Source organism: Amblyomma maculatum, chromosome 2 (assembly GCF_055883805.1).
Source record: "Amblyomma maculatum isolate TAMU_Amacu chromosome 2, ASM5588380v1, whole genome shotgun sequence".
Lineage (NCBI taxonomy): Eukaryota > Metazoa > Arthropoda > Arachnida > Ixodida > Ixodidae > Amblyomma > Amblyomma maculatum.
Genome location: NC_139345.1, coordinates 212096162 through 212108612, shown reverse-complemented (window position 1 = coordinate 212108612; position 12451 = coordinate 212096162). Strand labels below are relative to the sequence as shown.

The 12451-nt window shown below is 48.1% G+C and overlaps 1 protein-coding gene across 3 annotated transcripts in view; it reads left to right on the top strand.

Annotated features, from left to right (window-relative positions):
* Positions 1-12451, top strand: part of LOC146201233 (uncharacterized protein C15orf61) — a 224895-nt gene that overhangs the window by 153476 nt on the left and 58968 nt on the right. The gene's annotated exons all lie outside the window — the stretch shown is intronic.

The following is a 12451-nucleotide window of genomic DNA, read 5'->3' as shown; positions in this document are numbered from 1 at the left end:
GGTCATTACGGAAAAACAAGTCCAGTACATTTGCGGTAGTACCGCTCGTCCGAGTCGGCATGTTAACAAACTGTAGGAGAGAATGCGCAGTAACCATTTCCTGAAAAACAGTGTACAGTAGGGATGCATTGTTAAGTACAGGCTTTAACGAGGACCAATCAATGTTCGGCAGGTTAAAATCGCCAGCAAGTATTATATATGTTGTTTGTAAGCTTAACAGTATAGCTCAAACAGAGGTTGGGGATTGCTAGAAGCGGGTGATCTGTAAAACGAACCAACTGCAAGAGAGGTGCCGTTTTTAGAAGGATTTTGCACCACACTGTTTCACAGGATTCGGTTTCAATGTTTATCGGCATGCTAAGTATACTGTCATGGATAAGAACAAATACACCACCGCCGTGCACGTTGCGGTCTCATCTATAAACGACATAATTGCGCGGAAAGATTTCGTTGTCTGATTGTGTCGTCCAGCCAAGATTCCGTTCCAAAAACAACATGCGGCTTCGATGATTCGAGGAGTGAAGCGAATTCTATCTTTTTATTTTTTAGACTGCGACAGTTTACTGTAATAGACACTAGGTCATGAGCATTACTTATTCTTATTTTGCGGGAGGAAAGGGTGCATTCTGTAATGGCTACGAAGCAAATAGATCCACAGTGTCTGTTTCACTGTTGTAAATAAAAGTTTGGTTACGGATTTTCAATTTGTTGAAGTTAATCTTGAATTCGCCTCCACGCGTCTGAACAAACTGAAATAGTTTTTGCCTATCAAGTCGTACTTTTCTTGAGTAGTCTTCACTTAGTGCAAAATCTGTTCCTTTCAGCTTTGAGGCCACAGATAGCACCCGTTATTTATCTTTAAGCGATGAGAATTTTACAATCAGTGGTCTCTGTTTCATTTCCCAGTTCTTGTCAACCATATGTGGCCAGAAATACGATCAGACCTATGTTCATTATGTAAGGAAAGGGGATCTCTGGATCACATAATATGGGAATGTGCAAAGTCACCAGGCAGGGCTAAAAATATAACTAAAGACACCTGGAAGACCCTTCTGCGAAGCTCAGACCGAAGAGCCCAAAGAGATATTGTTCGACCCCACTTTCCGGGTCTAACCCCCGAAGAGGGGGATAGTCACTCTGTTGGATGAATAAAAGTTCTCTCTCTCTCTCTCTCTCTTACCGATTCTGTGCGCCCTTTCAACGACTTCAGGGACAATTGTGACGTTCAGTTGTGGCGAGCAGAAAGAAATCGCTTTCTTCTCGGAGTCAGCCCATGATTCTTTCAGGCTATCCTGAATTCTATAGAAGGTTAAATTGTTCCTTCTAAATCTGTTTTCAAAATCATTTTGGCAGTCCTGCAGTTTTATACACGAGACATCAAGATCTGAAGAAAGTTTCTTTGCGTCGTCCCTTATAGAAAAGACGTTGCCTTCCACATAATCAGTTTTTCCTGCCAATTGCAGCAACTTTTGCTCCATATCCCGCTATTTCGTACGAAAGGCTTGAATTTGTTCAAGGATTTCTGATTGTGTTTGTTGCATTAGCGGTATTGTCATGATCACATCGAACATTTGTTTTCCTTGTTGAGCTGACAGGGATCCGGGATTTTGTTCAATATCCTCTGAAAGCAATAACAGCCTGCGAATAGCACGCGCGTACGACAGACACTGCATAATCGTCAAGAAGATAGTGGATGATGAGTTGGGATCTGGCACCAGTTTTCTAAATGGTCTACCGCTAACAGGACGATAAACGTAACCTGAAGAAAGACCAAGCATGACCGGGGTTGCGCAGTGGTTACGGCGCTCGACTACTGCGCCCAAGGACGCGGGATCGAATCCCGGCCTCGGCGGCCGCTTTTCGATGGAGGCGAAAAGCAAGGCGCCCGTGTGCTGTGCGTTCTCAGTGCACGTTAAAGAACCCCAGGTGGTCGAAATTTCCGGCGTCCTCCACTACGACGTCTCTCATAGCCCGAGTCGCTTTGGGACGTTAAACCCCATAAACCAAACCAAACCAAACCAAACCATGAATTTCTGGCTGCCATGTCGGTGCAAGATCCCAAACTGGGCGCTTGTTGCAGCTGCTTATGTAGACATGCGGTGTAGTGTAGTGTCCCAGGTTGCCAGCAAAGCAGATGATAGCTGAAGGGTGACGGCAGCACGGCCACATCGAGCGGTAACCGGTAGTCCCAGTATGACGGAAAAGCCGGGCAGAATTCATCCGAAATGCAAACGTCACCGGAATACGAAGTCGATCCAAAACCAGAAAGGGCCACCGTCATCTGCACAAGCTGAAGAAAGACCAAGCATGAATCTCTGGCTGCCATGTCGGTGCCGATGTTATACTGAATATAATTAAGCTATTCAAATTTAAATCATGCGTCAGTATATGTTAGAGCGGTCAAAGTTTGAGGTTCATTACAAAACGAATCACAGATAAGATACGTCCTGATCTCGCACCGATCAGAGATTATAAATAACAAATTTATTGAACCAATATCTTTGACTTGTTATCAACGTACCAATCAGTCTAAAATAAAGAGAACACTAAGTCATATTTACCTAATAGGAAGATGTGGATGGTATTTAGACGCCGCTTTGCATGCAAAACTATCGGGAAACGACTTGTAATCAATTTTATTCTGTCTCGCGTAAAAGCATGCTTACGTTCTACTTGTTCGGATGGATAGGGATAGTTGCTCGACGGTGACATGAGGCAAAAATGCCTTAAGTGCTCTCAACCCCCCCCCCCCCCCCCCCACTCCCCAAAGACACACACGCACACATTATGATGCATGAGTAAGCGTGACACATGATCATGACTAAACATGAATAATTATTTCGTGCTGATTAATGGGTGTGTATAGAAGCCACGGGGTAGTGAAGAGCGATGTGTGTGTGTGGCTGATGACTCGCAGCCAATAAAGCGATATATAAGAGAGCGGTACAGTCTTGTGGCCGCGGTGGCTGAGATGGAGAAACATCAATTGCTCAATAACACGGTTTGCAAGAGATGTCCGCTTCAAGATGCGATGGGGGCCTTGATAGTTAGCCAGTTTTCTAGAAAGGCCTGTTTTACTATGAGGCATCCACAGCCAGAAAAGAATGAAAGACGAAGAATGAAATGGACTTTATACTCTTTTATAACCCTGGAACTGTGCAGGATGTAGAATTAAACGAAAATGTTCGATGCAGTGACCACAGCATGGCAATATCTCGAATTAATCTGGATTTGCAGAGGGAATAGAACAGACTAGACAGGAGGAAGTCCATCAAAGAATTAGCGGTACGGGGAAATGTGAAAGGCTCTCGCTGCAGAGCAGATATTCAGTGCTAACCGTGGAAGCCGACCTTAGCATAGAGGCGATGAACAGAGATATTGTCACGTGGTGATGACTGTGATCACACAAGTGAACACGCACAGGTATAGAAGCACTGAAATGGACTCTTTATTAGGCTGACTTGCGCCCGCAAAAGAACTAAGCGATTCGGCGGCGGCGATAGCAGCAATCGTGCTTGGCGGTCGTCGAACAAAGAATGCCCGTTAAACTTATTCATTATTAATTTAAACAGCGCGAACACGAAGACAAAGGACAAGATAAAAGAAAGCCACACTACAAGCGCTGACTCACAACTATGCCTAAGCCCTTTACTCCAAGGCCCAGAAAAAACAAACATGAAGAAAACGAAACAATCACGTGAAACAACCCCTGGGTTCACCTGCTGCACAAAAAATTACATAAAAAAGACACCTCTTTGCTTGAAAGACCAAGAAAAGTCTTGCTGACACACTTATTGTCCGTTGAAATAAAATATGATTCCACTATCTCTCTCGTCATCTTCTCTTTGTGGCGATACAAAATCCTAACCTTGTCAAACGTAGGAGTGCACTTCTTCTTTTCCTTCTTCGTTATTTCATATGAATGACAATGTGATACTAAAAACTTTCCAAGTTGTTCCGGTGTTCGTGTAATCTCTTATTAATACATCGTCCTGTTTGTCCTATATAACAGGCTCTACAACAGAGTGGAAGCCTGTACACAACACCTGTCTTGCATCCAACAAATGGGTTTCTATGTTTCACCCCACATTCTTGCTTCTTCGCTTCTTTTTCCCTTTGAATAGCCGGGCAAATTCTCTTCACCTTGAGCGGGGCGGTCAATGCGATGTCACCACCATACCTCTTGCCTACATTTTATAGGTCATGTGAAATTCTGTGCACATACGGTACCACCGCAACCTTCCTCTTCCTCTCACCCATGCTTGGCAGGGATTTAAGCCTTTGCATTCTTTTAAGGCTCTTCAGTACCCGGCAACTGGCCTCCATTAATAACCGACTCCCAATAACCGGCCTTTGCAATTCTTGTCACTTGTCTTTCAAAACTCTTGCCCATGCCGTGGTAACAAAATTCCTTCAACGCATTTAATAAGCATGTGTTGATCATCCCATTCTTCACTAATTTGGAATGCCCCGAATTGGAGCTTAGCTAGGGCTTCATCGATCTCGGGTTGTATTCCCAACAAACATGATCATCACCGAATTGAATCAATAAATCTAAATACTGTAACCGATCGTCCACTGGTTCTTCAACAGTAAATTCCAGCCCGGATCCACACTCAGTAAAAACATACATAATGTCCCTCATTCGTTGATTGAGTCCGTCCCGGTCTGTGAATACTAAAAAGTCGTCCACATACTTGAAGGTGGAATGATGTAGGCCCTCCTTCAGGTGTCTGTCCACGTACATTAAGATGTTACCACGGCATGGGCAAGAGTTTTGAAAGACAAGTGACAAGAATTGCAAAGGCCGGTTATCGGGAGTCGGTTATTAATGAGGCCGCTGCCGGGTACTGAAGAGCCTTAAAAGAACGCACAGGCTGAAATCCCTGCCCAGCATGGGTGAGAGAAAGAGGAAGGTTGCGGTGGTACCGTATGTGCATGGAATTTCATATGGCCTCAAAAATGTAGGCAAGAGGTATGGTGTTGACGTTGCATTGACCGCCCCGCTCAAGATGAAGAGGATTTGCCCGGATATTCGAAGGGAAAGAGAATCGAAGAAGCAAGAATGTGGGGTGAAACATAGAGACACATTTGTTGGATGCAAGACAGGTGTTGTGTACAGGCTTCCACTCTCTTGTGAAGCCTGTTATATAGGACAAACAGGACGATGTATTAATAAGAGACTACAGGAACACCGGAACAACTTGGAAAGTGGGACAAAACGTTTCTGGTATCCCATTGCCATTCATATGAAATAATGAAGAAGGAAAAGAAGAAGTGCGCTCCTAAGTTTGACAAGGTTAGGATTTTGTATCGCCACAAAGAGAAGATGACGAGAGTGATAGTGGAATCATATTTTATTTCAACGGACAATAAGCGTGTCAGCAAGACTTCGCTTGCTCTTTCAAGCAAAGAGGTGTCTTTTTAAGTAATTTTTTTGTGCAGCAGGTGAACCCAGGGGTTGTTTCACGTGATTGTTTCGTTTTCTTCATGTTTGTTTTTTTTGGGCCTTGGAATAAAGGGCTTAGGCATAGTTGTGAGTCAGCGCTTGTACTGTGGCTTTCTTTTATCTTGTCTAAAAGCACTTGCTGCTGGGCTAGTTGGTTTTGGTTCATAATTAAAATAGTTTAAGGCGCAAAAAACAGACAAACACAAAGGTAAGTGACGGGACGAAGCGCCAACTCCCAACTGATTTTATTGCATGCAAGAAAACGTACTTAAATAGTTTTGTAGTCACATGCGTAGGTGTCACCTAAAGCTCAGGAACGACCTGATAAGGCGCGCTCCAGGAATATCTTTTCACAGTTATATAATACAATTGATGTGTCGCTTACGCACATGTCGCCTTTCTTTTTGATATAAAACGCTTCTATCAACTCCCTGGCATTCTTATCTTTGCTTTTGCCCAGAATGCGCACATCAGTGAAGCATGGCTCACAATTGCGGGACGGGCATTCATTAATGTGCTTAGTTATATGGGTGCCTTCCTTGTTCTGTTGTACGTTTCTCTCGTGTTCCCTCGTCCGCTCATTCAGGCACCTGCCTGTCTGACCTATGTAGGAGTGGCCGCAAGACGGGGGGATTTCATAGACAACCCCTTCAGCACATTTCATGAACGGTCTGCTGTGCTTCGTTCCGCAGCCTCGTTCCTTGGTGTTTTCTTTATCGGTACGGGAGCAAAGACCACCTAGCTTTCTCGGTGCAGAAAAGGCGAGCCGCACACCATGGCGGCTGGCAACTTTTTTCAAATTATGGGCCACACGATGCACGTATGGCACTACCACTGGTCTTACCTCTTCTCGAGGGACCTCCGGCCTAGCTCTACCAGTACCCTTCTTTGTCCTGTTTAGGAGACATTCAACCACCGCGGTCACGAGCGAACGGGGGAACCCGGCTGCAAAAAGCCTAGCCAATTGGTGATTAAAACTGTCGCGCATTTTGTGAAGGCATGACTTTTGAGCGCCGCATGCCAGCGGCTGTCGAACGAGAACGAATAAAAATTTTAACAATTCGCGGCATTACTTCCCTATTAGGTTTGGGTCGCGCGCATGTGGTATCGTACCGCTGCCACCAGTTATTACGTTTGTGGCTCGCGTGCTCATCCCACCGTTGCCACCAGTTGTTACAGTTGGGTCGCGTGCGCCCGAGTATCGTACCGCTGCCAGCAGTTATTACATGCGGCTCGCGACCCCTCGGTAGCGTTAGCCTGGCGGCTCCGTGGCTCGGCGGACGGCATCAACGGTCCCAGCAAAGACGAGGCGTCTTCTAACGGAACAACCTTTACTACAACATCATGAAGGAACGGGCAGAGAAGCTGACCCGGAGAGAATACAGACACTCTCACACAGCTGGTGTCTAGCGTCGTGTCAACGGCGCGTCAAAGTAGTCTCTGTCGCAGCGGAGTCTGCCGCTGCTATTTATAGGCTTGCCAGTTCACAGGGAAATGGAAAGCCCTCACAGGAAATGGAGAGCCCGACAAGTCTGGGCAAGACGGGATGACTCAATCGCAGGTGGTCCGATCGCATCTCCTCCACCTCCTGCAGACTTCGCCCTCGTCCTCGAGCTCCGGGCTTGGCCGGCGTTTGCACACACACACGCACGCAGATTTGGCGCGTGGCAGTATCACGTCGAGACTTGCCCGCGGGAGGAAGCGTTGGGCGGCCGATGAACGGCGCCGAAATGGCCGATCCGCTCGCGGTTCTGCCTGTTGCTATGCGGTGGCCGCGTCAGCTGTCACACTTGTCGGTGGAGAAACGTAATAGACTGCCCCGCCGGGGAAGGGAGATCCCGAAGGGCAGGGGATTGCATCCGCTGTCCAGAGGGATCGGGATGTTGCTGCTAGCCGGGGTCGTCCGACTCTGCTTCTCTTGAGCCCAAACAGCCTGAAGAAGTCCTTGGCAAGTCCGGGTTTCCAAGGCACTCTGCAACTTGTCTTCAGGCGAGTTTTCTGATAACCACAACGTCACAACCACGCTAAAGACTCAACCGTTCAGCCAGCAAGCACGGCACAATCTTCACTAAGTTATGCCAGACTATTTCCCTCTTATGCCCCTATCTACATTAAAGGACAGCTCAGCAGCACTTGGAATGCTTCCACAAATTTGAAAATTGCGCTTTCAAAAACACCACATCAAACAAAGGTAATACAATGCAATATGTTCAAAATCCTATGTCAGGAAGAAAAGCACCAAGAAGTGAAAACTGAGGCTTCTTCTCACGTCATGGGCTCCGACTTAAGCCATCGGCGTTACCGTTGAGATCACCCTTTTCACTAAAGCTTCGGCTGTCCGTTTCACGGAACAACCGCACCTTCCTGTTTCTGTGCAAAGTAACACATGAGCACGAGTCACTCACTTTTCTAAATAACCTATCCCTCTGCTTACGCTTTGCGCACCAGTCACGCATTTTCTCGGCACGGGCGCATTTGTGCCTTTGGGATAGTCGCTTTCTCTTTCGCGATAGCTTACACTTGCTCCATTCTTTCTCGCGCCTGCCTTTCCTCTTTTTTTCTACGGCAGCACTGGAACACAGGCTTTCTTCTTTCTTTTCTCAGCCGTTTCAGTTTGCTCTCCTTACGATGGCAGCAATCTTTCTCGCTCCTGCCTTTCCGCGTTTTTCGGTGGCAGCACTTGAATACTCTAGTCCTACTTTCTTTAGGCGCGAGCTTTGGCAAGCTAGCGGTCAACGTTTTAGCGGTAACCGGAGCTAGTAGGTCACCGGTGTCGTCAAAGTGATGAAAGTGCGGCGCAGCGTCTGCATCGCGGCCAGCAGCGCATGACTCACTTTAAGTCAAGCCCGAACGACAACCGCTCCTGTCAGTCCTCTTGCTAGGAATTTGATCTGGCGGCTCGCCACTCAGTGTGTCGTCTCGCTCAGCGCAAACCGGCGCAGGATCAGGCTCCTTCGACAGCTGGGGCGCTTCGGATTGCGTGAGGGCCATATGTGCCACGTCCGCGCTCGCACTGGGGTTGCTTTTCTCGTGAAGACATCCTAGCGTGGTATCGGGGCACGAACGATTCTGACTGTTCTGGTCGTTCGCTGTCGCCTTCGCAAGTCTCGCTCTCTACAGCGTACGCGCACTCCTCGGTCTGCCCTGGCTGATCACAACTCGCGGGCTGCGCAGTTTCCCTGATCGGCACTTCGTTTTTCTGCGTGCCCTGCTCTACGACACAGCTGATTTCGGAAACTGAAAGTTTCTCCACTCCTAGCTCATTTCCATCTCCGTCGCGCTCTACACAAGCTTCTGCTTCTGACTCGAGAGGCAGTTCAGTTACTACCAGTTCCTTACACTCATTTCATGGAACTGTATTTCCTACAGCTACTTGGGTCGGCGTGCAGTTCACCTCGCTGGACAGCGTCCCTGCGGATTTCTCGCCGATTAAGCCTGTGCTAACCTTCTCAGCTGGTGGCTCGACCAAGGTAACAGGATACTCTTCTGTTCGAGGCTCGGTCGGCTCGCTACTGCGGTCACGTTGCTCGGCCGCTTCCCCAAGCTGTGTCTCACACTCCGATGCAAGTTCGATTTGCTCCGGAACTTCCGCACTGTCTAGCCATTCGCTTACAGCGGCTTTCAACTGATACGCCAAATCAAAGTAGGTCGTGTTACAATGTTTCTCGCTCTCATATCTTTTCCGAAGATCCTGAGGCGTTATCCGATATCGTATCAGCAATGACACTTTTAGTGCATCGTAATTTTTCAAGCGGTCGCCAACCAATCGCTTGATTTCTTCCGACGCTTCAGCGGAGAGAAGAGCTACCAACTTCTGCGCCCAATTATCTCGCTCGAAACGTTTACTTCTGCAGACATTCTCAAAGTCTGCCAGATACTCGGCCACATCCTCGGCGATGAGGAACGGTGGCGGACCTTCTCGCGGTATTGAACCGTTACACTGAATGGCATTAAAAGCTTTAATCTTTTCCACGCTCATTCTATGCGCTGATATCTCCAGCTGCATCAGTTTCCTTACGCGGGTGTTCTCTTTCTCGCGACGTTCTCTACGTTCACGCTCTTCTTGACGTTCGTCAATGATCTCAAGGCATTCCGAAAGCTCATCTTCAGCTTCCAACGCAAGAATAGCCTTTAACACTTCTGGTTTTCTGAGTCTGTCTGACAAATTCAGACCCAACTCCTCCGCAAGCTCCAGCAATTTCGGTTTGTGCAACGACTTCAACTCCAAATTCGTGGCTGTTCCGAGTGCTGCCTTCTCTACTGTCCACTACTGCCTTGCTGCAATTAACCCAGCAACAACGACAACGCAATCACCAGCTCTGTTCTCTACTTAACAAAAGCCTGGCAAAACTCAGTAGAAGAAAGTCCCGCACTCACCATACCTCGCAGCCAAGAATCCAACGCAGTCGTTCCACTGCAGGCAACCAGTCATCACACAGGGCTCGTTGCACTGCTCCCGGCTTTCCGCTGAGCTGCTTGTTTCACGGGTCACGCCTGGGACATCTCCGCTCTTCCCACCAGATGTTGCACCTCGGTCAGGCCTGGCTCGTTTCACCGACCACGGTCACGGCTTGGTCGTCCTCGTCCCGCCGCTGTTCACCAGTTGTTGGACGACGGTATCGCCTGGCTCGTCCCTCCGACCACGGTTACGGCTTGGTCGTCGTCGTCCCACCGCTGCCTACCAGTTATTAGGTTTGGGTCACGCGCCTGTGGTATCGTACCGCTGCCACCTGTTATTACGTTTGTGGCTCGCGTGCTCATCCCACCGCTGCCACCAGTTGTTACATTTGGGTCGCGTGCGCCCGAGTATCGTACCGCTACCAGCAGTTATTACATGCGGCTCGCGACCCCTCGGTAGCGTTAACCTGGCGGCTTCGTGGCTCGGCGGACGGCATCAACGGTCCCATAAAAGACGAGACGTCTTCTAACGAAACAACATTTACATCATGAAGGAACGGGCAGAGAAGCTGACCCGGAGAGAATACAGACACTCTCACACAGCTGGTGTCTAGCGTCGTGTCAACGGCGCGTCAAAGTAGTCTCTGTCGCAGCGGAGTCTACCGCTGCTCTTTATAGGCTTGCCAGTTCACAGGGAAAGGGAAAGCCCTCACACGAAATGGAGAGCCTGACAAGTCTGGGCAAGACGGGATGACTCAATCGCAGGTGGTCCGAGCGCATCTCCTCCGCCTCCTGCAGACGGGCGAGGGCGACGCACTCTCCCTCGAGCTCCGGGCTTGGCCGGCGTTTGCACACACACGCACGCACACACATTGGGCGCGTGGCAGGATCACATCGAGACTTGCCCGCGGGAGGAAGCGTTGGGCGGCCGATGAACGGCGCCGAAATGGCCGATCCGCTCGCGGTTGTGCCTGTTGCTATGCGGTGGCCGCGTCAGCTGTCACACTTGTCGGTGGAGAAACGTAACATCCCCCATAAAAAAAAAACATCGCCTCGATTTTTCAAAATAAACAGACATGAATTACATAAACATTGCGAAGCAAACGTTAACAGCCTTTAGCGCGCATAATATGGCTTAAGGCTTACAACATGCACACTTTCTGGTGCACTCGGCGCCGCTGCGATGCTGCCGCGCCGTCGGGCGTCCAAACCCAGACTTGATCTCCCGGCACTCAGCATCGCGTCGCCGTAAGTTGTAACGTCGGGCGTCGGTTCGTTGCTGATGTTTAACGCGCATTCGGGCGTTAATGGTAGGCGGCGACGTCCAGGTTTTCCTCGTCGGTTACGTGCGGCAGCATTGCGTCGAGTGTCGTCGAGGGCTCCCTGCTGGACGGCGGTATTATAAGCGAAGATGACGTAGCACACACACACACACACACACACACACACACACACACACACACACACACACACACACACACACACACACACACACACACACACACACACACACACACACACACACACACACACACACACACACACACACACACACACACACACACACACACACACACACACACACACACACACACACACACACACACACACACACACACACACACACACACACACACACACACACACACACACACACACACACATATATATATATATTGGTCTGAATGAAAACATTGGCAAGCTAACTTGTCTCTCGTCGTAGTATTTTAACTAAATTGTAGCACCATTGGCAGCTTCTTAAAAGATATTATGTTTAATCGACATTGGCTCCATTTTGCACTGTTTGCCTTTTCGCTTGCGCTGTTACGGTCACAGCCCAAAGCCCCTCAGAGGATGTCATGCTTTACTGATCTTTTTCATTTTGCCAGTTTCTCACGATCATATTGCTTCCCGCCGTAACATGCACTGATCATTACAACTTATCCAATAACCTTGCACACGATTCCTTGTGTAATCAACACTGTTACGAACAATTAACTTCATTAACTGCTTGTCTTTGTCCCCATAGCATTGAGCACAAAATCGAGTTTTGTCACCATGCCGTGATTGGAGTGACTGTTTGCTTTTTTTTTTGTATGTGTACCGCGCTAAATCACAGTTATATTTCACTGTTAAATTCTACTGACGTGTTATCTGCTACTGTCGCCTACCAATGAGAATGATATTTCAGTAGATGTACCCCCCCCCCCTCCTGAATATTGAAGGATTAAGTGTGACATGTACTCCACCCATTCTAACCACGTGATATTTTGTTTTGTGCGCTGATAGTGACAACAATCTTTTAAGCAATATATCTTCCTTTCTTTGTGCAACATATTAAGATGGATGCATGACCTAAGCGCAACACGTGTCATTCTGTCTGTATACCTTGCACCGCCATTACATCACGCGTGTGAAATCTTGTTTTTGATATTTTGATGTTTATTTGTTGATAGTGGCTGGTCACGTGTTCTTCGATTGTGCATGTATATAAGAAATGGGAACCGACAGCTTCTTTCTACATTCCTTGACAAAGGCCGAACCCCGGCCGAAACGTCGGATTAAAGTGTTGTTTTTTCCACCGTGTGTCACCTACTTTAAGTT